Source organism: Festucalex cinctus, chromosome 1 (assembly GCF_051991245.1).
Source record: "Festucalex cinctus isolate MCC-2025b chromosome 1, RoL_Fcin_1.0, whole genome shotgun sequence".
Lineage (NCBI taxonomy): Eukaryota > Metazoa > Chordata > Actinopteri > Syngnathiformes > Syngnathidae > Festucalex > Festucalex cinctus.
This window is the reverse complement of record NC_135411.1, coordinates 59,053,711-59,079,516: the sequence shown is the minus strand read 5'-3', so window position 1 is coordinate 59,079,516 and position 25,806 is coordinate 59,053,711. Positions and strand designations below refer to the sequence as shown.

Sequence of the window (25,806 nt, the reverse complement as noted above, 5' to 3'; positions counted from 1 at the left end):
TCGAATATCCTGGAGATAGCATCTACCTTTTCCCATTTTTGTAAGAATTTATGTGCAAAAGTCATGTGAAAACAAAGGTTGAACTATATAATGAAAAGTAAGAGTTGAGCTAGCCAGGAGTCGAACCTAGAATCTTCTGATCCGTAGTCAGACGCGTTATCCATTGCGAACACAAGCCCCTCAAAGGAAAGTGAGCTTCTGTAAGCCTTAGTGGAGGATTGTCATTGTCCCTCGAACCGGGAAGGCTTTTCTATCAATCGGCAGTAAAAACCTAAAGCAGAGTGCTGAGTCATCTGCCGTGACCCGGATTTGAACCAGGGTTGCTGTGACCACAACGCAGAGTACTAACCACTATACGATCACGGCTGCGCTTCTGTTTTCTTGTGGATAAAGTTGTCTATCACTGTCAGCTGCTGCTTCCACCAAGACCCAAATCGAAAACCAGGCTGCTGAACCAGGACTGCTGTGAAACTGTCAAATGAATGTCCTGGGCATAAAATTGTCCACCAGTGCTCCTTGAAACTGATACAATTCATAAATGTTGAACATCAATTCAGTGGAAATTAGGTTTTCGAATATCCTGGAGATAGCATCTATCTTTTCCCATTTTTGTAAGAATTCATGTGCAAAAGTCATGTGAAAACAAAGGTTGAACTATACAATGAAAAGTAAGAGTTGAGCGAGCCAGGAGTCGAACATAGAATCTTCTGATCTGTAGTCAGACACGTTATCCATTGCGCCACAAGCCCCTCAAATGAAAGTGAGCTTCTGTAAGCCTTAGTGGAGGATTGTCATTGTCCCTCGAAGAGGGAAGGCTTTTCTATCAATCGGCAGTAAAAACCTAAAGCAGAGTGCTGAGTCAACTGCCGTGACCCGGATTTGAACCAGGGTTGCTGCGACCACAACGCAGAATACTAACCACTATACAATCACGGCTGCGCTTCTGCTTTCTTGTGGATAAAGTTGTCTATCCCTGTCAGCTGCTGCTTCCACCAAGACCCAAATCGAAAACCAGGCTGCTGAACCAGGACTGCTGTGAAACTGTCAAATGTCCTGGGCATAAAATCGTCCACCAGTGCTCCTTGAAACTGATACAATTCATAAATGTTGAAAATCAATTCAGTGGAAATTAGGTTTTCGAATATCCTGGAGATAGCATCTACCTTTTCCCATTTTTGTAAGAATTCATGTGCAAAAGTCAGGTGAAAACAAAGGTTGAACTATACAATGAAAAGTAAGAGTTGAGCTAGCCAGGAGCCGAACCTAGAATCTTCTGATCCGTAGTCAGACGCGTTAGCCATTGCGCCACAAGCCCCTCAAAGGAAAGCGAGCTTCTGTAAGCCTTAGTGGAGGATTGTCATTGTCCCTCGAACGGGGAAGGCTTTTCTATCAATCGGCAGTAAAAACCTAAAGCAGAGTGCTGAGTCATCTGCCGTGACCCGGATTTGAACCAGGGTTGCTGCGACCACAACGCAGAGTACTAACCACTACACGATCACGGCTGCGCTGCTGTTTTCTTGTGGATAAAGTTGTCTATCACTGTCAGCTGCTGCTTCCACAAAGACCCAAATCGAAAACCAGGCTGCTGAACCAGGACTGCTGTGAAACTGTCAAATGAATGTCCTGGGTATAAAATTGTCCACCAGTGCTCCTTGAAACTGATACAATTCATAAATGTTGAACATCAATTCAGTGGAAATTAGGTTTTCGAATATCCTGGAGATAGCATCTATCTTTTCCCATTTTTGTAAGAATTCATGTGCAAAAGTCATGTGAAAACAAAGGTTGAACTATACAATGAAAAGTAAGAGTTGAGCGAGCCAGGAGTCGAACATAGAATCTTCTGATCTGTCGTCAGACACGTTATCCATTGCGCCACAAGCCCCTCAAATGAAAGTGAGCTTCTGTAAGCCTTAGTGGAGGATTGTCATTGTCCCTCGAACAGGGAAGGCTTTTCTATCAATCGGCAGTAAAAACCTAAAGCAGAGTGCTGAGTCATCTGCCGTGACCCGGATTTGAACCAGGGTTGCTGCGACCACAACGCAGAGTACTAACCACTATACGATCACGGCTGCTCTTCTGCTTTCTTGTGGATGAAGTTGTCTATCACTGTCAGCTGCTGCTTCCACCAAGACCCAAATCGAAAACCAGGCTGCTGAACCAGGACTGCTGTGAAACTGTCTAATGAATGTCCTGGGCATAAAATTGTCCACCAGTGCTCCTTGAAACTGATACAATTCATAAATGTTGAACATCAATTCAGTGGAAATTAGGTTTTCGAATATCCTGGAGATAGCATCTACCTTTTCCCATTTTTGTAAGAATTCATGTGCAAAAGTCATGTGAAAACAAAGGTTGAACTATATAATGAAAAGTAAGAGTTGAGCTAGCCAGGAGTCGAACCTAGAATCTTCTGATCCGTAGTCAGACGCGTTATCCATTGCGCCACAAGCCCCTCAAAGGAAAGTGAGCTTCTGTAAGCCTTAGTGGAGGATTGTCATTGTCCCTCGAACCAGGAAGGCTTTTCTATCAATCGGCAGTAAAAACCTAAAGCAGAGTGCTGAGTCATCTGCCGTGACCCAGATTTGAACCAGGGTTGCTGCGACCACAACGCAGAGTACTAACCACTACACGATCACGGCTGCGCTGCTGTTTTCTTGTGGATAAAGTTGTCTATCACTGGCAGCTGCTGCTTCCACCAAGACCCAAATCGAAAACCAGGCTGCTGAACCAGGACTGCTGTGAAACTGTCAAATGAATGTCCTGGGCATAAAATTGTCCACCAGTGCTCCTTGAAACTGATACAATTCATAAATGTTGAACATCAATTCAGTGGAAATTAGGTTTTCGAATATCCTGGAGATAGCATCTATCTTTTCCCATTTTTGTAAGAATTCATGTGCAAAAGTCATGTGAAAACAAAGGTTGAACTATACAATGAAAAGTAAGAGTTGAGCGAGCCAGGAGTCGAACATAGAATCTTCTGATCTGTAGTCAGACACGTTATCCATTGCGCCACAAGCCCCTCAAATGAAAGTGAGCTTCTGTAAGCCTTAGTGGAGGATTGTCATTGTCCCTCGAAGAGGGAAGGCTTTTCTAGCAATCGGCAGTAAAAACCTAAAGCAGAGTGCTGAGTCAACTGCCGTGACCCGGATTTGAACCAGGGTTGCTGCGACCACAACGCAGAATACTCACCACTATACAATCACGGCTGCGCTTCTGCTTTCTTGTGGATAAAGTTGTCTATCCCTGTCAGCTGCTGCTTCCACCAAGACCCAAATCGAAAACCAGGCTGCTGAACCAGGACTGCTGTGAAACTGTCAAATGTCCTGGGCATAAAATCGTCCACCAGTGCTCCTTGAAACTGATACAATTCATAAATGTTGAAAATCAATTCAGTGGAAATTAGGTTTTCGAATATCCTGGAGATAGCATCTACCTTTTCCCATTTTTGTAAGAATTCATGTGCAAAAGTCAGGTGAAAACAAAGGTTGAACTATACAATGAAAAGTAAGAGTTGAGCTAGCCAGGAGCCGAACCTAGAATCTTCTGATCCGTAGTCAGACGCGGTAGCCATTGCGCCACAAGCCCCTCAAAGGAAAGCGAGCTTCTGTAAGCCTTAGTGGAGGATTGTCATTGTCCCTCGAACGGGGAAGGCTTTTCTATCAATCGGCAGTAAAAACCTAAAGCAGAGTGCTGAGTCATCTGCCGTGACCCGGATTTGAACCAGGGTTGCTGCGACCACAACGCAGAGTACTAACCACTACACGATCACGGCTGCGCTGCTGTTTTCTTGTGGATAAAGTTGTCTATCACTGTCAGCTGCTGCTTCCACAAAGACCCAAATCGAAAACCAGGCTGCTGAACCAGGACTGCTGTGAAACTGTCAAATGAATGTCCTGGGTATAAAATTGTCCACCAGTGCTCCTTGAAACTGATACAATTCATAAATGTTGAACATCAATTCAGTGGAAATTAGGTTTTCGAATATCCTGGAGATAGCATCTATCTTTTCCCATTTTTGTAAGAATTCATGTGCAAAAGTCTTGTGAAAACAAAGGTTGAACTATACAATGAAAAGTAAGAGTTGAGCGAGCCAGGAGTCGAACATAGAATCTTCTGATCTGTAGTCAGACATGTTATCCATTGCGCCACAAGCCCCTCAAATGAAAGTGAGCTTCTGTAAGCCTTAGTGGAGGATTGTCATTGTCCCTCGAACGGGGAAGGCTTTTCTATCAATCGGCAGTAAAAACCTAAAGCAGAGTGCTGAGTCATCTGCCGTGACCCGGATTTGAACCAGGGTTGCTGCGACCACAACGCAGAGTACTAACCACTATACGATCACGGCTGCGCTTCTGCTTTCTTGTGGATGAAGTTGTCTATCACTGTCAGCTGCTGCTTCCACCAAGACCCAAATCGAAAACCAGGCTGCTGAACCAGGACTGCTGTGAAACTGTCTAATGAATGTCCTGGGCATAAAATTGTCCACCAGTGCTCCTTGAAACTGATACAATTCATAAATGTTGAACATCAATTCAGTGGAAATTAGGTTTTCGAATATCCTGGAGATAGCATCTACCTTTTCCCATTTTTGTAAGAATTCATGTGCAAAAGTCATGTGAAAACAAAGGTTGAACTATATAATGAAAAGTAAGAGTTGAGCTAGCCAGGAGTCGAACCTAGAATCTTCTGATCCGTAGTCAGACGCTTTATCCATTGCGCCACAAGCCCCTCAAAGGAAAGTGAGCTTCTGTAAGCCTTAGTGGAGGATTGTCATTGTCCCTCGAACCGGGAAGGCTTTTCTATCAATCGGCAGTAAAAACCTAAAGCAGAGTGCTGAGTCATCTGCCGTGACCAGGATTTGAACCAGGGTTGCTGCGACCACAACGCAGAGTACTAACCACTATACGATCACGGCTGCGCTTCTGCTTTCTTGTGGATAAAGTTGTCTATCACTGTCAGCTGCTGCTTCCACCAAGACCCAAATCGAAAACCAGGCTGCTGAACCAGGACTGCTGTGAAACTGTCAAATGAATGTCCTGGGCATAAAATTGTCCACCAGTGCTCATTGAAACTGATACAATTCATAAATGTTGAACATCAATTCAGTGGAAATTAGGTTTTCGAATATCCTGGAGATAGCATCTACCTTTTCCCATTTTTGTAAGAATTTATGTGCAAAAGTCATATGAAAACAAAGGTTGAACTATACAATGAAAAGTAAGAGTTGAGCTAGCCAGGAGTCGAACCTAGAATCTTCTGATCCGTAGTCAGACGCTTTATCCATTGCGCCACAAGCCCCTCAAAGGAAAGTGAGCTTCTGTAAGCCTTAGTGGAGGATTGTCATTGTCCCTCGAACCGGGAAGGCTTTTCTATCAATCGGCAGTAAAAACCTAAAGCAGAGTGCTGAGTCATCTGCCGTGACCCGGATTTGAACCAGGGTTGCTGCGACCACAACGCAGAGTACTAACCACTATACGATCACGGCTGCGCTTCTGCTTTCTTGTGGATAAAGTTGTCTATCACTGTCAGCTGCTGCTTCCACCAAGACCCAAATCGAAAACCAGGCTGCTGAACCAGGACTGCTGTGAAACTGTCAAATGAATGTCCTGGGCATAAAATTGTCCACCAGTGCTCCTTGAAACTGATACAATTCATAAATGTTGAACATCAATTCAGTGGAAATTAGGTTTTCGAATATCCTGGAGATAGCATCTACCTTTTCCCATTTTTGTAAGAATTTATGTGCAAAAGTCATGTGAAAACAAAGGTTGAACTATATAATGAAAAGTAAGAGTTGAGCTAGCCAGGAGTCGAACCTAGAATCTTCTGATCCGTAGTCAGACGCGTTATCCATTGCGAACACAAGCCCCTCAAAGGAAAGTGAGCTTCTGTAAGCCTTAGTGGAGGATTGTCATTGTCCCTCGAACCGGGAAGGCTTTTCTATCAATCGGCAGTAAAAACCTAAAGCAGAGTGCTGAGTCATCTGCCGTGACCCGGATTTGAACCAGGGTTGCTGTGACCACAACGCAGAGTACTAACCACTATACGATCACGGCTGCGCTTCTGTTTTCTTGTGGATAAAGTTGTCTATCACTGTCAGCTGCTGCTTCCACCAAGTCCCAAATCGAAAACCAGGCTGCTGAACCAGGACTGCTGTGAAACTGTCAAATGAATGTCCTGGGCATAAAATTGGCCACCAGTGCTCCTTGAAACTGATACAATTCATAAATGTTGAACATCAATTCAGTGGAAATTAGGTTTTCGAATATCCTGGAGATAGCATCTATCTTTTCCCATTTTTGTAAGAATTCATGTGCAAAAGTCATGTGAAAACAAAGGTTGAACTATACAATGAAAAGTAAGAGTTGAGCGAGCCAGGAGTCGAACATAGAATCTTCTGATCTGTAGTCAGACACGTTATCCATTGCGCCACAAGCCCCTCAAATGAAAGTGAGCTTCTGTAAGCCTTAGTGGAGGATTGTCATTGTCCCTCGAAGAGGGAAGGCTTTTCTATCAATCGGCAGTAAAAACCTAAAGCAGAGTGCTGAGTCATCTGCCGTGACCCGGATTTGAACCAGGGTTGCTGCGACCACAACGCAGAATACTAACCACTATACGATCACGGCTGCGCTTCTGCTTTCTTGTGGATAAAGTTGTCTATCCCTGTCAGCTGCTGCTTCCACCAAGACCCAAATCGAAAACCAGGCTGCTGAACCAGGACTGCTGTGAAACTGTCAAATGTCCTGGGCATAAAATCGTCCACCAGTGCTCCTTGAAACTGATACAATTCATAAATGTTGAAAATCAATTCAGTGGAAATTAGGTTTTCGAATATCCTGGAGATAGCATCTACCTTTTCCCATTTTTGTAAGAATTCATGTGCAAAAGTCAGGTGAAAACAAAGGTTGAACTATACAATGAAAAGTAAGAGTTGAGCTAGCCAGGAGCCGAACCTAGAATCTTCTGATCCGTAGTCAGACGCGTTAGCCATTGCGCCACAAGCCCCTCAAAGGAAAGCGAGCTTCTGTAAGCCTTAGTGGAGGATTGTCATTGTCCCTCGAACGGGGAAGGCTTTTCTATCAATCGGCAGTAAAAACCTAAAGCAGAGTGCTGAGTCATCTGCCGTGACCCGGATTTGAACCAGGGTTGCTGCGACCACAACGCAGAGTACTAACCACTACACGATCACGGCTGCGCTGCTGTTTTCTTGTGGATAAAGTTGTCTATCACTGTCAGCTGCTGCTTCCACAAAGACCCAAATCGAAAACCAGGCTGCTGAACCAGGACTGCTGTGAAACTGTCAAATGAATGTCCTGGGTATAAAATTGTCCACCAGTGCTCCTTGAAACTGATACAATTCATAAATGTTGAACATCAATTCAGTGGAAATTAGGTTTTCGAATATCCTGGAGATAGCATCTATCTTTTCCCATTTTTGTAAGAATTCATGTGCAAAAGTCATGTGAAAACAAAGGTTGAACTATACAATGAAAAGTAAGAGTTGAGCGAGCCAGGAGTCGAACATAGAATCTTCTGATCTGTCGTCAGACACGTTATCCATTGCGCCACAAGCCCCTCAAATGAAAGTGAGCTTCTGTAAGCCTTAGTGGAGGATTGTCATTGTCCCTCGAACAGGGAAGGCTTTTCTATCAATCGGCAGTAAAAACCTAAAGCAGAGTGCTGAGTCATTTGCCGTGACCCGGAATTGAACCAGGGTTGCTGCGACCACAACGCAGAGTACTAACCACTATACGATCACGGCTGCGCTTCTGCTTTCTTGTGGATGAAGTTGTCTATCACTGTCAGCTGCTGCTTCCACCAAGACCCAAATCGAAAACCAGGCTGCTGAACCAGGACTGCTGTGAAACTGTCTAATGAATGTCCTGGGCATAAAATTGTCCACCAGTGCTCCTTGAAACTGATACAATTCATAAATGTTGAACATCAATTCAGTGGAAATTAGGTTTTCGAATATCCTGGAGATAGCATCTACCTTTTCCCATTTTTGTAAGAATTCATGTGCAAAAGTCATGTGAAAACAAAGGTTGAACTATACAATGAAAAGTAAGAGTTGAGCGAGCCAGGAGTCGAACATAGAATCTTCTGATCTGTAGTCAGACACGTTATCCATTGCGCCACAAGCCCCTCAAATGAAAGTGAGCTTCTGTAAGCCTTAGTGGAGGATTGTCATTGTCCCTCGAAGAGGGAAGGCTTTTCTAGCAATCGGCAGTAAAAACCTAAAGCAGAGTGCTGAGTCAACTGCCGTGACCCGGATTTGAACCAGGGTTGCTGCGACCACAACGCAGAATACTAACCACTATACAATCACGGCTGCGCTTCTGCTTTCTTGTGGATAAAGTTGTCTATCCCTGTCAGCTGCTGCTTCCACCAAGACCCAAATCGAAAACCAGGCTGCTGAACCAGGACTGCTGTGAAACTGTCAAATGTCCTGGGCATAAAATCGTCCACCAGTGCTCCTTGAAACTGATACAATTCATAAATGTTGAAAATCAATTCAGTGGAAATTAGGTTTTCGAATATCCTGGAGATAGCATCTACCTTTTCCCATTTTTGTAAGAATTCATGTGCAAAAGTCAGGTGAAAACAAAGGTTGAACTATACAATGAAAAGTAAGAGTTGAGCTAGCCAGGAGCCGAACCTAGAATCTTCTGATCCGTAGTCAGACGCGGTAGCCATTGCGCCACAAGCCCCTCAAAGGAAAGCGAGCTTCTGTAAGCCTTAGTGGAGGATTGTCATTGTCCCTCGAACAGGGAAGGCTTTTCTATCAATCGGCAGTAAAAACCTAAAGTAGAGTGCTGAGTCATCTGCCGTGACCCGGATTTGAACCAGGGTTGCTGCGACCACAACGCAGAGTACTAACCACTACACGATCACGGCTGCGCTGCTGTTTTCTTGTGGATAAAGTTGTCTATCACTGTCAGCTGCTGCTTCCACAAAGACCCAAATCGAAAACCAGGCTGCTGAACCAGGACTGCTGTGAAACTGTCAAATGAATGTCCTGGGTATAAAATTGTCCACCAGTGCTCCTTGAAACTGATACAATTCATAAATGTTGAACATCAATTCAGTGGAAATTAGGTTTTCGAATATCCTGGAGATAGCATCTATCTTTTCCCATTTTTGTAAGAATTCATGTGCAAAAGTCATGTGAAAACAAAGGTTGAACTATACAATGAAAAGTAAGAGTTGAGCGAGCCAGGAGTCGAACATAGAATCTTCTGATCTGTAGTCAGACATGTTATCCATTGCGCCACAAGCACCTCAAATGAAAGTGAGCTTCTGTAAGCCTTAGTGGAGGATTGTCATTGTCCCTCGAACGGGGAAGGCTTTTCTATCAATCGGCAGTAAAAACCTAAAGCAGAGTGCTGAGTCATCTGCCGTGACCCGGATTTGAACCAGGGTTGCTGCGACCACAACGCAGAGTACTAACCACTATACAATCACGGCTGCGCTTCTGCTTTCTTGTGGATGAAGTTGTCTATCACTGTCAGCTGCTGCTTCCACCAAGACCCAAATCGAAAACCAGGCTGCTGAACCAGGACTGCTGTGAAACTGTCTAATGAATGTCCTGGGCATAAAATTGTCCACCAGTGCTCCTTGAAACTGATACAATTCATAAATGTTGAACATCAATTCAGTGGAAATTAGGTTTTCGAATATCCTGGAGATAGCATCTACCTTTTCCCATTTTTATAAGAATTCATGTGCAAAAGTCATGTGAAAACAAAGGTTGAACTATATAATGAAAAGTAAGAGTTGAGCTAGCCAGGAGTCGAACCTAGAATCTTCTGATCCGTAGTCAGACGCTTTATCCATTGCGCCACAAGCCCCTCAAAGGAAAGTGAGCTTCTGTAAGCCTTAGTGGAGGATTGTCATTGTCCCTCGAACCGGGAAGGCTTTTCTATCAATCGGCAGTAAAAACATAAAGCAGAGTGCTGAGTCATCTGCCGTGACCAGGATTTGAACCAGGGTTGCTGCAACCACAACGCAGAGTACTAACCACTATACGATCACGGCTGCGCTTCTGCTTTCTTGTGGATAAAGTTGTCTATCACTGTCAGCTGCTGCTTCCACCAAGACCCAAATCGAAAACCAGGCTGCTGAACCAGGACTGCTGTGAAACTGTCAAATGAATGTCCTGGGCATAAAATTGTCCACCAGTGCTCCTTGAAACTGATACAATTCATAAATGTTGAACATCAATTCAGTGGAAATTAGGTTTTCGAATATCCTGGAGATAGCATCTACCTTTTCCCATTTTTGTAAGAATTTATGTGCAAAAGTCATGTGAAAACAAAGGTTGAACTATACAATGAAAAGTAAGAGTTGAGCTAGCCAGGAGTCGAACCTAGAATCTTCTGATCCGTAGTCAGACGCGTTATCCATTGCGCCACAAGCCCCTTAAAGGAAAGTGAGCTTCTGTAAGCCTTAGTGGAGGATTGTCATTGTCCCTCGAACAGGGAAGGCTTTTCTATCAATCGGCAGTAAAAACCTAAAGCAGAGTGCTGAGTCATCTGCCGTGACCCGGATTTGAACCAGGGTTGCTGCGACCACAACGCAGAGTACTAACCACTATACGATCACGGCTGCGCTTCTGCTTTCTTGTGGATAAAGTTGTCTATCACTGTCAGCTGCTGCTTCCACCAAGACCCAAATCGAAAACCAGGCTGCTGAACCAGGACTGCTGTGAAACTGTCAAATGAATGTCCTGGGCATAAAATTGTCCACCAGTGCTCCTTGAAACTGATACAATTCATAAATGTTGAACATCAATTCAGTGGAAATTAGGTTTTCGAATATCCTGGAGATAGCATCTACCTTTTCCCATTTTTGTAAGAATTTATGTGCAAAAGTCATGTGAAAACAAAGGTTGAACTATATAATGAAAAGTAAGAGTTGAGCTAGCCAGGAGTCGAACCTAGAATCTTCTGATCCGTAGTCAGATGCGTTATCCATTGCGAACACAAGCCCCTCAAAGGAAAGTGAGCTTCTGTAAGCCTTAGTGGAGGATTGTCATTGTCCCTCGAACCGGGAAGGCTTTTCTATCAATCGGCAGTAAAAACCTAAAGCAGAGTGCTGAGTCATCTGCCGTGACCCGGATTTGAACCAGGGTTGCTGTGACCACAACGCAGAGTACTAACCACTATACGATCACGGCTGCGCTTCTGTTTTCTTGTGGATAAAGTTGTCTATCACTGTCAGCTGCTGCTTCCACCAAGACCCAAATCGAAAACCAGGCTGCTGAACCAGGACTGCTGTGAAACTGTCAAATGAATGTCCTGGGCATAAAATTGGCCACCAGTGCTCCTTGAAACTGATACAATTCATAAATGTTGAACATCAATTCAGTGGAAATTAGGTTTTCGAATATCCTGGAGATAGCATCTATCTTTTCCCATTTTTGTAAGAATTCATGTGCAAAAGTCATGTGAAAACAAAGGTTGAACTATACAATGAAAAGTAAGAGTTGAGCGAGCCAGGAGTCGAACATAGAATCTTCTGATCTGTAGTCAGACACGTTATCCATTGCGCCACAAGCCCCTCAAATGAAAGTGAGCTTCTGTAAGCCTTAGTGGAGGATTGTCATTGTCCCTCGAAGAGGGAAGGCTTTTCTATCAATCGGCAGTAAAAACCTAAAGCAGAGTGCTGAGTCATCTGCCGTGACCCGGATTTGAACCAGGGTTGCTGCGACCACAACGCAGAATACTAACCACTATACGATCACGGCTGCGCTTCTGCTTTCTTGTGGATAAAGTTGTCTATCCCTGTCAGCTGCTGCTTCCACCAAGACCCAAATCGAAAACCAGGCTGCTGAACCAGGACTGCTGTGAAACTGTCAAATGTCCTGGGCATAAAATCGTCCACCAGTGCTCCTTGAAACTGATACAATTCATAAATGTTGAAAATCAATTCAGTGGAAATTAGGTTTTCGAATATCCTGGAGATAGCATCTACCTTTTCCCATTTTTGTAAGAATTCATGTGCAAAAGTCAGGTGAAAACAAAGGTTGAACTATACAATGAAAAGTAAGAGTTGAGCTAGCCAGGAGCCGAACCTAGAATTTTCTGATCCGTAGTCAGACGCGTTATCCATTGCGCCACAAGCCCCTCAAAGGAAAGTGAGCTTCTGTAAGCCTTAGTGGAGGATTGTCATTGTCCCTCGAACAGGGAAGGCTTTTCTATCAATCGGCAGTAAAAACCTAAAGCAGAGTGCTGAGTCATCTGCCGTGACCCGCATTTGAACCAGGGTTGCTGCGACCACAACGCAGAGTACTAACCACTATACAATCACGGCTGCGCTTCTGCTTTCTTGTGGATAAAGTTGTCTATCACTGTCAGCTGCTGCTTCCACCAAGACCCAAATCGAAAACCAGGCTGCTGAACCAGGACTGCTGTGAAACTGTCAAATGAATGTCCTGGGCATAAAATTGTCCACCAGTGCTCCTTGAAACTGATACAATTCATAAATGTTGAACATCAATTCAGTGGAAATTAGGTTTTCGAATATCCTGGAGATAGCATCTACCTTTTCCCATTTTTGTAAGAATTTATGTGCAAAAGTCATGTGAAAACAAAGGTTGAACTATATAATGAAAAGTAAGAGTTGAGCTAGCCAGGAGTCGAACCTAGAATCTTCTGATCCGTAGTCAGACGCGTTATCCATTGCGCCACAAGCCCCTCAAAGGAAAGTGAGCTTCTGTAAGCCTTAGTGGAGGATTGTCATTGTCCCTCGAAGAGGGAAGGCTTTTCTATCAATCGGCAGTAAAAACCTAAAGCAGAGTGCTGAGTCATCTGCCGTGACCCGGATTTGAACCAGGGTTGCTGCGACCACAACGCAGAATACTAACCACTATACGATCACGGCTGCGCTACTGCTTTCTTGTGGATAAAGTTGTCTATCACTGTCAGCTGCTGCTTCCACAAAGACCCAAATCGAAAACCAGGCTGCTGAACCAGGACTGCTGTGAAACTGTCAAATGAATGTCCTGGGTATAAAATTGTCCACCAGTGCTCCTTGAAACTGATACAATTCATAAATGTTGAACATCAATTCAGTGGAAATTAGGTTTTCGAATATCCTGGAGATAGCATCTATCTTTTCCCATTTTTGTAAGAATTCATGTGCAAAAGTCATGTGAAAACAAAGGTTGAACTATACAATGAAAAGTAAGAGTTGAGCGAGCCAGGAGTCGAACATAGAATCTTCTGATCTGTAGTCAGACACGTTATCCATTGCGCCACAAGCCCCTCAAATGAAAGTGAGCTTCTGTAAGCCTTAGTGGAGGATTGTCATTGTCCCTCGAACGGGGAAGGCTTTTCTATCAATCGGCAGTAAAAACCTAAAGCAGAGTGCTGAGTCATCTGCCGTGACCCAGATTTGAACCAGGGTTGCTGCGACCACAACGCAGAGTACTAACCACTATACGATCACGGCTGCGCTTTTGCTTTCTTGTGGATGAAGTTGTCTATCACTGTCAGCTGCTGCTTCCACCAAGACCCAAATCGAAAACCAGGCTGCTGAACCAGGACTGCTGTGAAACTGTCTAATGAATGTCCTGGGCATAAAATTGTCCACCAGTGCTCCTTGAAACTGATACAATTCATAAATGTTGAACATCAATTCAGTGGAAATTAGGATTTCGAATATCCTGGAGATAGCATCTATCTTTTCCCATTTTTGTAAGAATTCATGTGCAAAAGTCATGTGAAAACAAAGGTTGAACTATACAATGAAAAGTAAGAGTTGAGCGAGCCAGGAGTCGAACATAGAATAATCTGATCTGTAGTCAGACACGTTATCCATTGCGCCACAAGCCCCTCAAATGAAAGTGAGCTTCTGTAAGCCTTAGTGGAGGATTGTCATTGTCCCTCGAACGGGGAAGGCTTTTCTATCAATCGGCAGTAAAAACCTAAAGCAGAGTGCTGAGTCATCTGCCGTGACCCGGATTTGAACCAGGGTTGCTGCGACCACAACGCAGAGTACTCACCACTATACGATCACGGCTGCGCTACTGCTTTCTTGTGGATAAAGTTGTCTATCCCTGTCAGCTGCTGCTTCCACCAAGACCCAAATCGAAAACCAGGCTGCTGAACCAGGACTGCTGTGAAACTGTCAAATAAATGTCCTGGGCATAAAATCGTCCACCAGTGCTCCTTGAAACTGATACAATTCATAAATGTTGAAAATCAATTCAGTGGAAATTAGGTTTTCGAATATCCTGGAGATAGCATCTACCTTTTCCCATTTTTGTAAGAATTCATGTGCAAAAGTCATGTGAAAACAAAGGTTGAACTATACAATGAAAAGTAAGAGTTGAGCTAGCCAGCAGTCGAACCAAGAATCTTCTGATCCGTAGTCAGACGCGTTATCCATTGCGCCACAAGCCCCTAAAAGGAAAGTGAGCTTCTGTAAGCCTTAGTGGAGGATTGTCATTGTCCCTCGAACAGAAGGCTTTTCTATCAATCGGCAGTAAAAACCTAAAGCAGAGTGCTGAGTCATCTGCCGTGACCCGGATTTGAACCAGGGTTGCTGCGACCACAACGCAGAGTACTAACCACTACACGATCACGGCTGCGCTACTGCTTTCTTGTGGATGAAGTTGTCTATCACTGTCAGCTGCTGCTTCCACCAAGACCCAAATCGAAAACCAGGCTGCTGAACCAGGACTGCTGTGAAACTGTCAAATGAATGTCCTGGGTATAAAATTGTCCACCAGTGCTCCTTGAAACTGATACAATTCATAAATGTTGAACATCAATTCAGTGGAAATTAGGTTTTCGAATATCCTGGATATAGCATCTATCTTTTCCCATTTTTGTAAGAATTCATGTGCAAAAGTCATGTGAAAACAAAGGTTGAACTATACAATGAAAAGTAAGAGTTGAGCGAGCCAGGAGTCGAACATAGATTCTTCTGATCTGTAGTCAGACACGTTATCCATTGCGCCACAATTCCCTCTAATGAAAGTGAGCTTCTGTAAGCCTTAGTGGAGGATTGTCATTGTCCCTCGAACCGGGAAGGCTTTTCTATCAATCGGCAGTAAAAACCTAAAGCAGAGTGCTGAGTCATCTGCCGTGACCCGGATTTGAACCAGGGTTGCTGCGACCACAACGCAGAGTACTAACCACTATACGATCACGGCTGCGCTTCTGCTTTCTTGTGGATAAAGTTGTCTATCACTGTCAGCTGCTGCTTCCACCAAGACCCAAATCGAAAACCAGGCTGCTGAACCAGGACTGCTGTGAAACTGTCAGATGAATGTCCTGGGCATAAAATTGTCCACCAGTGCTCCTTGAAACTGATACAATTCATAAATGTTGAACATCAATTCAGTGGAAATTAGGTTTTCGAATATCCTGGAGATAGCATCTACCTTTTCCCATTTTTGTAAGAATTCATGTGCAAAAGTCATGTGAAAACAAAGGTTGAACTATACAATGAAAAGTAAGAGTTGAGCTAGCCAGGAGTCTAACCTAGAATCTTCTGATCCGTAGTCAGACGCGTTATCCATTGCGCCACAAGCCCCTCAAAGGAAAGTGAGCTTCTGTAAGCCTTAGTGGAGGATTGTCATTGTCCCTCGAACGGGGAAGGCTTTTCTATCAATCGGCAGTAAAAACCTAAAGCAGAGTGCTGAGTCATCTGCCGTGACCCGGATTTGAACCAGGGTTGCTGCGACCATAACGCAGAGTACTAACCACTATACGATCACGGCTGCGCTTCTGCTTTCTTGTGGATAAAGTTGTCTATCACTGTCAGCTGCTGCTTCCACCAAGACCCAAATCGAAAACCAGGCTGCTGAACCAGGACTGCTGTGAAACTGTCAAATGAATGTCCTGGGCATAAAATTGTCCACCAGTGCTCCTTGAAACTGACACAATTCATAAATGTTGAACATCAATTCAGTGGAAATTAGGTTTTCGAATATCCTGGAGATAGCATCTACCTTTTCCCATTTTTGTAAGAATTTATGTGCAAAAGTCATGTGAAAACAAAGGTTGAACTATATAATGAAAAGTAAGAGTTGAGCTAGCCAGGAGTCTAACCTAGAATCTTCTGATCCGTAGTCAGACGCGTTATCCATTGCGCCACAAGCCCCTCAAAGGAAATTGAGCTTCTGTAAGCCTTAGTGGAGGATTGTCATTGTCCCTCGAACCGGGAAGGCTTTTCTATCAATCGGCAGTAAAAACCTAAAGCAGAGTGCTGAGTCATCTGCCGTGACCCGGTTTTGAACCAGGGTTGCTGTGACCACAACGCAGAGTACTAACCACTATACGATCACGGCTGCGCTTCTGTTTTCTTGTGGATAAAGTTGTCTATCACTGTCAGCTGCTGCTTTCACCAAGACCCAAATCGAAAACCAGGCTGCTGAACCAGGACTGCTGTGAAACTGTCAAATGAATGTCCTGGGCATAAAGTTGTCCACCAGTGCTCCTTGAAACTGATACAATTCATAAATGTTGAACATCAATTAAGTGGAAATTAGGTTTTCGAATATCCTGGAGATAGCATCTATCTTTTCCCATTTTTGTAAGAATTCATGTGCAAAAGTCATGTGAAAACAAAGGTTGAACTATACAATGAAAAGTAAGAGTTGAGCGAGCCAGGAGTCGAACATAGAATAATCTGATCTGTAGTCAGACACGTTATCCATTGCGCCACAAGCCCCTCAAATGAAAGTGAGCTTCTGTAAGCCTTAGTGGAGGATTGTCATTGTCCCTGGAACAGTGAAGGCTTTTCTATCAATCGGCAGTAAAAAACCTAAAGCAGAGTCCTGAGTCATCTGCCGTGACCCGGATTTGAACCAGGGTTGCTACGACCACAACGCAGAGTGCTAACCACTATACGATCACGGCTGCGCTTCTGTTTTCTTGTGGATAAAGTTGTCTATCACTGTCAGCTGCTGCTTCCACCAAGACCCAAATCGAAAACCAGGCTGCTGAACCAGGACTGCTGTGAAACTGTCAAATGAATGTCCTGGGCATAAAATTGTCCACCAGTGCTCCTTGAAACTGATACAATTCATAAATGTTGAACATCAATTCAGTGGAAATTAGGTTTTCGAATATCCTGGAGATAGCATCTATCTTTTCCCATTTTTGTAAGAATTCATGTGCAAAAGTCATGTGAAAACAAAGGTTGAACTATACAATGAAAAGTAAGAGTTGAGCGAGCCAGGAGTCGAACATAGATTCTTCTGATCTGTAGTCAGACACTTTATCCATTGCGCCACAAAGCCCTCTAATGAAAGTGAGCTTCTGTAAGCCTTAGTGGGGGATTGTCATTGTCCCTCGAACGGGGAAGGCTTTTCTATCAATCGGCAGTAAAAACCTAAAGCAGAGTGCTGAGTCATCTGCCGTGACCCGGATTTGAACCAGGGTTGCTGCGACCACAACGCAGAGTACTAACCACTATACGATCAAGGCTGCGCTTCTGTTTTCTTGTGGATAAAGTTGTCTATCACTGTCAGCTGCTGCTTCCACCAAGACCCAAATCGAAAACCAGGCTGCTGAACCAGGACTGCTGTGAAACTGTCAAATGAATGTCCTGGGCATAAAATTGTCCACCAGTGCTCCTTGAAACTGATACAATTCATAAATGTTGAACATCAATTCAGTGGAAATTAGGTTTTCGAATATCCTGGAGATAGCATCTATCTTTTCCCATTTTTGTAAGAATTCATGTGCAAAAGTCATGTGAAAACAAAGGTTGAACTATACAATGAAAAGTAAGAGTTGAGCGAGCCAGGAGTCGAACATAGAATCTTCTGATCTGTAGTCAGACACGTTATCCATTGCGCCACAAGCCCCTCAAATGAAAGTGAGCTTCTGTAAGCCTTAGTGGAGGATTGTCATTGTCCCTCGAACGGGGAAGGCTTTTCTATCAATCGGCAGTGAAAACCTAAAGCAGAGTGCTGAGTCATCTGCCGTGACCCGGATTTGAACCAGGGTTGCTGCGACCACAACGCAGAGTACTAACCACTATACGATTACGGCTGCGCTTCTGCTTTCTTGTGGATAAAGTTGTCTATCACTGTCAGCTGCTGCTTCCACCAAGACCCAAATCGAAAACCAGGCTGCTGAACCAGGACTGCTGTGAAACTGTCAAATGAATGTCCTGGGCATAAAATTGTCCACCAGTGCTCCTTGAAACTGATACAATTCATAAATGTTGAACATCAATTCAGTGGAAATTAGGTTTTCGAATATCCTGGAGATAGCATCTACCTTTTCCCATTTTTGTAAGAATTCATGTGCAAAAGTCATGTGAAAACAAAGGTTGAACTATACAATGAAAAGTAAGAGTTGAGCTAGCCAGGAGTCGAACATAGAATCTTCTGATCTGTAGTCAGACACGTTATCCATTGCGCCACAATGCCCTCTAATGAAAGTGAGCTTCTGTAAGCCTTAGTGGAGGATTGTCATTGTCCCTCGAACAGGGAAGGCTTTTCTATCAATCGGCAGTAAAAACCTAAAGCAGAGTGCTGAGTCATCTGCCGTGACCCGGATTTGAACCAGGGTTGCTGCGACCACAACGCAGAGTACTAACCACTATACGATCACGGCTGCGCTTCTGCTTTCTTGTGGATAAAGTTGTCTATCACTGTCAGCTGCTGCTTCCACCAAGACCCAAATCGAAAACCAGGCTGCTGAACCAGGACTGCTGTGAAACTGTCAAATGAATGTCCTGGGCATAAAATTGTCCACCAGTGCTCCTTGAAACTGATACAATTCATAAATGTTGAACATCAATTCAGTGGAAATTAGGTTTTCGAATATCCTGGAGATAGCATCTACCTTTTCCCATTTTTGTAAGAATTCATGTGCAAAAGTCATGTGAAAACAAAGGTTGAACTATACAATGAAAAGTAAGAGTTGAGCTAGCCAGGAGTCTAACCTAGAATCTTCTGATCCGTAGACAGACGCGTTATCCATTGCGCCACAAGCCCCTCAAAGGAAAGTGAGCTTCTGTAAGCCTTAGTGGAGGATTGTCATTGTCCCTCGAACTGGGAAGGCTTTTCTATCAATCGGCAGTAAAAACCTAAAGCAGAGTGCTGAGTCATCTGCCGTGACCCGGATTTGAACCAGGGTTGCTGCGACCATAACGTAGAGTGCTAACCACTATACGATCACGGCTGCGCTTCTGCTTTCTTGTGGATAAAGTTGTCTATCACTGTCAGCTGCTGCTTCCACCAAGACCCAAATCGAAAACCAGGCTGCTGAACCAGGACTGCTGTGAAACTGTCAAATAAATGTCCTGGGCATGAAATCGTCCACCAGTGCTCCTTGAAACTGATACAATTCATAAATGTTGAACATCAATTCAGTGGAAATTAGGTTTTCGAATATCCTGGAGATAGCATCTACCTTTTCCCATTTTTGTAAGAATTCATGTGCAAAAGTCATGTGAAAACAAAGGTTGAACTATATAATGAAAAGTAAGAGTTGAGCTAGCCAGGAGTCGAACCTAGAATCTTCTGATCCGTAGTCAGACGCGTTATCCATTGCGCCACAAGCCCCTCAAAGGAAAGTGAGCTTCTGTAAGCCTTAGTGGAGGATTGTCATTGTCCCTCGAACTGGGAAGGCTTTTCTATCAATCGGCAGTAAAAACCTAAAGCAGAGTGCTGAGTCATCTGCCGTGACCCGGATTTGAACCAGGGTTGCTGCAACCACAACGCAGAGTACTAACCACTATACGATCAAGGCTGCGCTTCTGTTTTCTTGTGGATAAAGTTGTCTATCACTGTCAGCTGCTGCTTCCACCAAGACCCAAATCGAAAACCAGGCTGCTGAACCAGGACTGCTGTGAAACTGTCAAATAAATGTCCTGGGCATGAAATCGTCCACCAGTGCTCCTTGAAACTGATACAATTCATAAATGTTGAACATCAATTCAGTGGAAATTAGGTTTTCGAATATCCTGGAGATAGCATCTACCTTTTCCCATTTTTGTAAGAATTCATGTGCAAAAGTCATGTGAAAACAAAGGTTGAACTATACAATGAAAAGTAAGAGTTCAGCTAGCCAGGAGTCGAACCTAGAATCTTCTGATCCGTAGTCAGACGCGTTATCCATTGCGCCACAAGCCCCTCAAAGGAAAGTAAGCTTCTGTAAGCCTTAGTGGAGGATTGTCATTGTCCCTCGAAGAGGGAAGGCTTTTCTATCAATCGGCAGTAAAAACCTAAAGCAGAGTGCTGAGTCATCTGCCGTGACCCGGATTTGAACCAGGGTTGCTGCGACCACAACGCAGAGTACTAACCACTATACGATTACGGCTGCGCTTCTGCTTTCTTGTGGATAAAGTTGTCTATCACTGTCAGCTGCTGCTTCCACCAAGACCCAAATCGAAAACCAGGCTGCTGAACCAGGACTGCTGTGAAACTGTCAAATGAATGTCCTGGGCATAAAATTGTCCACCAGTGCTCCTTGAAACTGATACAATTCATAAATGTTGAACATCAATTCAGTGGAAATTAGGTTTTCGAATATCCTGGAGATAGCATCTACCTTTTCCCATTTTTGTAAGAATTCATGTGCAAAAGTCATGTGAAAACAAAGGTTGAACTATACAATGAAAAGTAAGAGTTGAGCTAGCCAGGAGTCGAACCTAGAATCTTCTGATCCGTAGTCAGACGCGTTATCCATTGCGCCACAAGCCCCTCAAAGGAAAGTGAGCTTCTGTAAGCCTTAGTGGAGGATTGTCATTGTCCCTCGAACTGGGAAGGCTTTTCTATCAATCGGCAGTAAAAACCTAAAGCAGAGTGCTGAGTCATCTGCCGTGACCCGGATTTGAACCAGGGTTGCTGCGACCACAACGCAGAGTACTAACCACTATACGATCAAGGCTGCGCTTCTGTTTTCTTGTGGATAAAGTTGTCTATCACTGTCAGCTGCTGCTTCCACCAAGACCCAAATCGAAAACCAGGCTGCTGAACCAGGACTGCTGTGAAACTGTCAAATGAATGTCCTGGGCATAAAATTGTCCACCAGTGCTCCTTGAAACTGATACAATTCATAAATGTTGAAGATCAATTCAGTGGAAATTAGGTTTTCGAATATCCTGGAGATAGCATCTACCTTTTCCCATTTTTGTAAGAATTCATGTGCAAAAGTCATGTGAAAACAAAGGTTGAACTATACAATGAAAAGTAAGAGTTGAGCGAGCCAGGAGTCGAACATAGAATCTTCTGATCTGTAGTCAGACACGTTATCCATTGCGCCACAATGCCCTCTAATGAAAGTGAGCTTCTGTAAGCCTTAGTGGAGGATTGTCATTGTCCCTCGAACAGGGAAGGCTTTTCTATCAATCGGCAGTAAAAACCTAAAGCAGAGTGCTGAGTCATCTGCCGTGACCCGGATTTGAACCAGGGTTGCTGCGACCACAACGCAGAGTACTAACCACTATACGATCACGGCTGCGCTTCTGCTTTCTTGTGGATAAAGTTGTCTATCACTGTCAGCTGCTGCTTCCACCAAGACCCAAATCGAAAACCAGGCTGCTGAACCAGGACTGCTGTGAAACTCAAATGAATGTCCTGGGCATAAAATTGTCCACCAGTGCTCCTTGAAACTGATACAATTCATAAATGTTGAACATCAATTCAGTGGAAATTAGGTTTTCGAATATCCTGGAGATAGCATCTACCTTTTCCCATTTTTGTAAGAATTCATGTGCAAAAGTCATGTGAAAACAAAGGTTGAACTATACAATGAAAAGTAAGAGTTGAGCTAGCCAGGAGTCTAACCTAGAATCTTCTGATCGGTAGACAGACGCGTTATCCATTGCGCCACAAGCCCCTCAAAGGAAAGTGAGCTTCTGTAAGCCTTAGTGGAGGATTGTCATTGTCCCTCGAACTGAGAAGGCTTTTCTATCAATCGGCAGTAAAAACCTAAAGCAGAGTGCTGAGTCATCTGCCGTGACCCGGATTTGAACCAGGGTTGCTGCGACCATAACGTAGAGTGCTAACCACTATACGATCACGGCTGCGCTTCTGCTTTCTTGTGGATAAAGTTGTCTATCACTGTCAGCTGCTGCTTCCACCAACAAGACCCAAATCGAAAACCAAGCTGCTGAACCAGGACTGCTGTGAAACTCAAATGAATGTCCTGGGCATAAAATTGTCCACCAGTGCTCCTTGAAACTGATACAATTCATAAATGTTGAACATTAATTCAGTGGAAATTAGGTTTTCGAATATCCTGGAGATAGCATCTACCTTTTCCCATTTTTGTAAGAATTCATGTGCAAAAGTCATGTGAAAACAAAGGTTGAACTATACAATGAAAAGTAAGAGTTGAGCTAGCCAGGAGTCGAACCTAGAATCTTGTGATCCTTAGTCAGACGCGTTATCCATTGCGCCACAACCCCCTCAAAGGAAAGTGAGCTTCTGTAAGCCTTAGTGGAGGATTGTCATTGTCCCTCGAACAGGGAAGGCTTTTCTATCAATCGGCAGTAAAAACCTAAAGCAGAGTGCTGAGTCATCTGCTGTGACCCGGATTTGAACCAGGGTTGCTGCGACCACAACGCAGAGTACTAACCACTATACGATCACGGCTGCGCTTCTGCTTTCTTGTGGATAAAGTTGTCTATCACTGTCAGCTGCTGCTTCCACCAAGACCCAAATCGAAAACCAGGCTGCTGAACCAGGACTGCTGTGAAACTGTCAAATGAATGTCCTGGGCATAAAATTGTCCACCAGTGCTCCTTGAAACTGATACAATTCATAAATGTTGAACATCAATTCAGTGGAAATTAGGATTTCGAATATCCTGGAGATAGCATCTACCTTTTCCCATTTTTGCAAGAATTCATGTGCAAAAGTCATGTGAAAACAAAGGTTGAACTATACAATGAAAAGTAAGAGTTGAGCGAGCCAGGAGTCGAACATAGAATCTGCTGATCTGTAGTCAGACACGTTATCCATTGCGCCACAAGCCCCTCAAAGGAAAGTAAGCTTCTGTAAGCCTTAGTGGAGGATTGTCATTGTCCCTCGAAGAGGGAAGGCTTTTCTATCAATCGGCAGTAAAAACCTAAAGCAGAGTGCTGAGTCATCTGCCGTGACCCGGATTTGAACCAGGGTTGCTGCGACCACAACGCAGAGTACTAACCACTACACGATCACGGCTGCGCTGCTGTTTTCTTGTGGATAAAGTTGTCTATCACTGTCAGCTGCTGCTTCCACCAAGACCCAAATCGAAAACCAGGCTGCTGAACCAGGACTGCTGTGAAACTGTCAAATGAATGTCCTGGGTATAAAATTGTCCACCAGTGCTCCTTGAAACTGATACAATTCATAAATGTTGAACATCAATTCAGTGGAAATTAGGTTTTCGAATATCCTGGAGATAGCATCTATCTTTTCCCATTTTTGTAAGAATTCATGTGCAAAAGTCATGTGAAAACAAAGGTTGAACTATACAATGAAAAGTAAGAGTTGAGCGAGCCAGGAGTCGAACATAGAATCTTCTGATCTGTAGTCAGACACGTTATCCATTGCGCCACAAGCCCCTCAAATGAAAGTTAGCTTCTGTAAGCCTTAGTGGAGGATTGTCATTGTCCCTCGAACGGGGAAGGCTTTTCTATCAATCGGCAGTGAAAACCTAAAGCAGAGTGCTGAGTCATCTGCCGTGACCCGGATTTGAACCAGGGTTGCTGCGACCACAACGCAGAGTACTAACCACTATACGATTACGGCTGCGCTTCTGCTTTCTTGTGGATAAAGTTGTCTATCACTGTCAGCTGCTGCTTCCACCAAGACCCAAATCGAAAACCAGGCTGCTGAACCAGGACTGCTGTGAAACTGTCAAATGAATGTCCTGGGCATAAAATTGTCCACCAGTGCTCCTTGAAACTGATACAATTCATAAATGTTGAACATCAATTCAGTGGAAATTAGGTTTTCGAATATCCTGGAGATAGCATCTACCTTTTCCCATTTTTGTAAGAATTCATGTGCAAAAGTCATGTGAAAACAAAGGTTGAACTATACAATGAAAAGTAAGAGTTGAGCTAGCCAGGAGTCGAACCTAGAATCTTCTGATCCGTAGTCAGACGCGTTATCCATTGCGCCACAAGCCCCTCAAAGGAAAGTGAGCTTCTGTAAACCTTAGTGGAGGATTGTCATTGTCCCTCGAACTGGGAAGGCTTTTCTATCAATCGGCAGTAAAAACCTAAAGCAGAGTGCTGAGTCATCTGCCGTGACCCGGATTTGAACCAGGGTTGCTGCGACCACAACGCAGAGTACTAACCACTATACGATCAAGGCTGCGCTTCTGTTTTCTTGTGGATAAAGTTGTCTATCACTGTCAGCTGCTGCTTCCACCAAGACCCAAATCGAAAACCAGGCTGCTGAACCAGGACTGCTGTGAAACTGTCAAATGAATGTCCTGGGCATAAAATTGTCCACCAGTGCTCCTTGAAACTGATACAATTCATAAATGTTGAAGATCAATTCAGTGGAAATTAGGTTTTCGAATATCCTGGAGATAGCATCTACCTTTTCCCATTTTTGTAAGAATTCATGTGCAAAAGTCATGTGAAAACAAAGGTTGAACTATACAATGAAAAGTAAGAGTTGAGCGAGCCAGGAGTCGAACATAGAATCTTCTGATCTGTAGTCAGACACGTTATCCATTGCGCCACAATGCCCTCTAATGAAAGTGAGCTTCTGTAAGCCTTAGTGGAGGATTGTCATTGTCCCTCGAACAGGGAAGGCTTTTCTATCAATCGGCAGTAAAAACCTAAAGCAGAGTGCTGAGTCATCTGCCGTGACCCGGATTTGAACCAGGGTTGCTGCGACCACAACGCAGAGTACTAACCACTATACGATCACGGCTGCGCTTCTGTTTTCTTGTGGATAAAGTTGTCTATCACTGTCAGCTGCTGCTTCCACCAACAAGACCCAAATCGAAAACCAAGCTGCTGAACCAGGACTGCTGTGAAACTCAAATGAATGTCCTGGGCATAAAATTGTCCACCAGTGCTCCTTGAAACTGATACAATTCATAAATGTTGAACATTAATTCAGTGGAAATTAGGTTTTCGAATATCCTGGAGATAGCATCTACCTTTTCCCATTTTTGTAAGAATTCATGTGCAAAAGTCATGTGAAAACAAAGGTTGAACGATAAAATGAAAAGTAAGAGTTGAGCTAGCCAGGAGTCGAACCTAGAATCTTGTGATCCTTAGTCAGACGCGTTATCCATTGCGCCACAACCCCCTCAAAGGAAAGTGAGCTTCTGTAAGCCTTAGTGGAGGATTGTCATTGTCCCTCGAACAGGGAAGGCTTTTCTATCAATCGGCAGTAAAAACCTAAAGCAGAGTGCTGAGTCATCTGCTGTGACCCGGATTTGAACCAGGGTTGCTGCGACCACAACGCAGAGTACTAACCACTATACGATCACGGCTGCGCTTCTGCTTTCTTGTGGATAAAGTTGTCTATCACTGTCAGCTGCTGCTTCCACCAAGACCCAAATCGAAAACCAGGCTGCTGAACCAGGACTGCTGTGAAACTGTCAAATGAATGTCCTGGGCATAAAATTGTCCACCAGTGCTCCTTGAAACTGATACAATTCATAAATGTTGAACATCAATTCAGTGGAAATTAGGTTTTCGAATATCGTGGAGATCGCATCTATCTTTTCCCATTTTTGTAAGAATTCATGTGCAAAAGTCATGTGAACTATATAATGAAAAGTAAGAGTTGAGCTAGCCAGGAGCCGAACCTAGAATCTTCTGATCCGTAGTCAGACGCATTATCCATTGCGCCACAAGCCCCTTAAAGGA

General features: G+C 43.9%; 32 non-coding genes across 32 annotated transcripts; all 32 read right to left on the bottom strand.

The window, feature by feature from the left end:
* Positions 1-864: 864 nt before the first annotated feature.
* Positions 865-936, bottom strand: trnah-gug (transfer RNA histidin (anticodon GUG)). Its single transcript has one exon. It is a non-coding gene; the product is annotated as a tRNA-His (tRNA).
* A 494-nt stretch (positions 937-1,430) lies between these two features.
* On the bottom strand, positions 1,431-1,502 carry trnah-gug (transfer RNA histidin (anticodon GUG)). Its single transcript has one exon. It is a non-coding gene; the product is annotated as a tRNA-His (tRNA).
* Positions 1,503-2,000: 498 nt separating this feature from the next.
* On the bottom strand, positions 2,001-2,072 carry trnah-gug (transfer RNA histidin (anticodon GUG)). Its single transcript has one exon. It is a non-coding gene; the product is annotated as a tRNA-His (tRNA).
* Positions 2,073-2,382: 310 nt separating this feature from the next.
* Positions 2,383-2,455, bottom strand: trnar-acg (transfer RNA arginine (anticodon ACG)). The gene has a single exon. It is a non-coding gene; the product is annotated as a tRNA-Arg (tRNA).
* Positions 2,456-3,140: 685 nt separating this feature from the next.
* On the bottom strand, positions 3,141-3,212 carry trnah-gug (transfer RNA histidin (anticodon GUG)). The gene has a single exon. It is a non-coding gene; the product is annotated as a tRNA-His (tRNA).
* A 494-nt stretch (positions 3,213-3,706) lies between these two features.
* On the bottom strand, positions 3,707-3,778 carry trnah-gug (transfer RNA histidin (anticodon GUG)). Its single transcript has one exon. It is a non-coding gene; the product is annotated as a tRNA-His (tRNA).
* Positions 3,779-4,276: 498 nt separating this feature from the next.
* trnah-gug (transfer RNA histidin (anticodon GUG)) lies at positions 4,277-4,348 on the bottom strand. Its single transcript has one exon. It is a non-coding gene; the product is annotated as a tRNA-His (tRNA).
* Positions 4,349-5,416: 1,068 nt separating this feature from the next.
* trnah-gug (transfer RNA histidin (anticodon GUG)) lies at positions 5,417-5,488 on the bottom strand. Its single transcript has one exon. It is a non-coding gene; the product is annotated as a tRNA-His (tRNA).
* Positions 5,489-6,557: 1,069 nt separating this feature from the next.
* trnah-gug (transfer RNA histidin (anticodon GUG)) lies at positions 6,558-6,629 on the bottom strand. Its single transcript has one exon. It is a non-coding gene; the product is annotated as a tRNA-His (tRNA).
* Positions 6,630-7,123: 494 nt separating this feature from the next.
* On the bottom strand, positions 7,124-7,195 carry trnah-gug (transfer RNA histidin (anticodon GUG)). Its single transcript has one exon. It is a non-coding gene; the product is annotated as a tRNA-His (tRNA).
* Positions 7,196-7,693: 498 nt separating this feature from the next.
* On the bottom strand, positions 7,694-7,765 carry trnah-gug (transfer RNA histidin (anticodon GUG)). Its single transcript has one exon. It is a non-coding gene; the product is annotated as a tRNA-His (tRNA).
* Positions 7,766-8,263: 498 nt separating this feature from the next.
* Positions 8,264-8,335, bottom strand: trnah-gug (transfer RNA histidin (anticodon GUG)). Its single transcript has one exon. It is a non-coding gene; the product is annotated as a tRNA-His (tRNA).
* Positions 8,336-8,829: 494 nt separating this feature from the next.
* Positions 8,830-8,901, bottom strand: trnah-gug (transfer RNA histidin (anticodon GUG)). Its single transcript has one exon. It is a non-coding gene; the product is annotated as a tRNA-His (tRNA).
* Positions 8,902-9,399: 498 nt separating this feature from the next.
* trnah-gug (transfer RNA histidin (anticodon GUG)) lies at positions 9,400-9,471 on the bottom strand. Its single transcript has one exon. It is a non-coding gene; the product is annotated as a tRNA-His (tRNA).
* Positions 9,472-10,351: 880 nt separating this feature from the next.
* Positions 10,352-10,424, bottom strand: trnar-acg (transfer RNA arginine (anticodon ACG)). Its single transcript has one exon. It is a non-coding gene; the product is annotated as a tRNA-Arg (tRNA).
* Positions 10,425-10,539: 115 nt separating this feature from the next.
* trnah-gug (transfer RNA histidin (anticodon GUG)) lies at positions 10,540-10,611 on the bottom strand. The gene has a single exon. It is a non-coding gene; the product is annotated as a tRNA-His (tRNA).
* Positions 10,612-11,680: 1,069 nt separating this feature from the next.
* trnah-gug (transfer RNA histidin (anticodon GUG)) lies at positions 11,681-11,752 on the bottom strand. The gene has a single exon. It is a non-coding gene; the product is annotated as a tRNA-His (tRNA).
* An 876-nt stretch (positions 11,753-12,628) lies between these two features.
* trnar-acg (transfer RNA arginine (anticodon ACG)) lies at positions 12,629-12,701 on the bottom strand. The gene has a single exon. It is a non-coding gene; the product is annotated as a tRNA-Arg (tRNA).
* Positions 12,702-12,816: 115 nt separating this feature from the next.
* Positions 12,817-12,888, bottom strand: trnah-gug (transfer RNA histidin (anticodon GUG)). The gene has a single exon. It is a non-coding gene; the product is annotated as a tRNA-His (tRNA).
* A 1,068-nt stretch (positions 12,889-13,956) lies between these two features.
* trnah-gug (transfer RNA histidin (anticodon GUG)) lies at positions 13,957-14,028 on the bottom strand. The gene has a single exon. It is a non-coding gene; the product is annotated as a tRNA-His (tRNA).
* Positions 14,029-14,524: 496 nt separating this feature from the next.
* trnah-gug (transfer RNA histidin (anticodon GUG)) lies at positions 14,525-14,596 on the bottom strand. Its single transcript has one exon. It is a non-coding gene; the product is annotated as a tRNA-His (tRNA).
* Positions 14,597-15,094: 498 nt separating this feature from the next.
* On the bottom strand, positions 15,095-15,166 carry trnah-gug (transfer RNA histidin (anticodon GUG)). Its single transcript has one exon. It is a non-coding gene; the product is annotated as a tRNA-His (tRNA).
* Positions 15,167-15,476: 310 nt separating this feature from the next.
* trnar-acg (transfer RNA arginine (anticodon ACG)) lies at positions 15,477-15,549 on the bottom strand. Its single transcript has one exon. It is a non-coding gene; the product is annotated as a tRNA-Arg (tRNA).
* Positions 15,550-15,664: 115 nt separating this feature from the next.
* trnah-aug (transfer RNA histidin (anticodon AUG)) lies at positions 15,665-15,736 on the bottom strand. The gene has a single exon. It is a non-coding gene; the product is annotated as a tRNA-His (tRNA).
* Positions 15,737-16,046: 310 nt separating this feature from the next.
* Positions 16,047-16,119, bottom strand: trnar-acg (transfer RNA arginine (anticodon ACG)). The gene has a single exon. It is a non-coding gene; the product is annotated as a tRNA-Arg (tRNA).
* A 2,396-nt stretch (positions 16,120-18,515) lies between these two features.
* trnah-gug (transfer RNA histidin (anticodon GUG)) lies at positions 18,516-18,587 on the bottom strand. The gene has a single exon. It is a non-coding gene; the product is annotated as a tRNA-His (tRNA).
* Positions 18,588-19,467: 880 nt separating this feature from the next.
* trnar-acg (transfer RNA arginine (anticodon ACG)) lies at positions 19,468-19,540 on the bottom strand. The gene has a single exon. It is a non-coding gene; the product is annotated as a tRNA-Arg (tRNA).
* A 1,067-nt stretch (positions 19,541-20,607) lies between these two features.
* On the bottom strand, positions 20,608-20,680 carry trnar-acg (transfer RNA arginine (anticodon ACG)). The gene has a single exon. It is a non-coding gene; the product is annotated as a tRNA-Arg (tRNA).
* Positions 20,681-21,365: 685 nt separating this feature from the next.
* trnah-gug (transfer RNA histidin (anticodon GUG)) lies at positions 21,366-21,437 on the bottom strand. The gene has a single exon. It is a non-coding gene; the product is annotated as a tRNA-His (tRNA).
* A 1,637-nt stretch (positions 21,438-23,074) lies between these two features.
* trnah-gug (transfer RNA histidin (anticodon GUG)) lies at positions 23,075-23,146 on the bottom strand. Its single transcript has one exon. It is a non-coding gene; the product is annotated as a tRNA-His (tRNA).
* An 880-nt stretch (positions 23,147-24,026) lies between these two features.
* Positions 24,027-24,099, bottom strand: trnar-acg (transfer RNA arginine (anticodon ACG)). The gene has a single exon. It is a non-coding gene; the product is annotated as a tRNA-Arg (tRNA).
* Positions 24,100-24,784: 685 nt separating this feature from the next.
* On the bottom strand, positions 24,785-24,856 carry trnah-gug (transfer RNA histidin (anticodon GUG)). The gene has a single exon. It is a non-coding gene; the product is annotated as a tRNA-His (tRNA).
* Between the last annotated feature and the right edge of the window lie 950 nt (positions 24,857-25,806).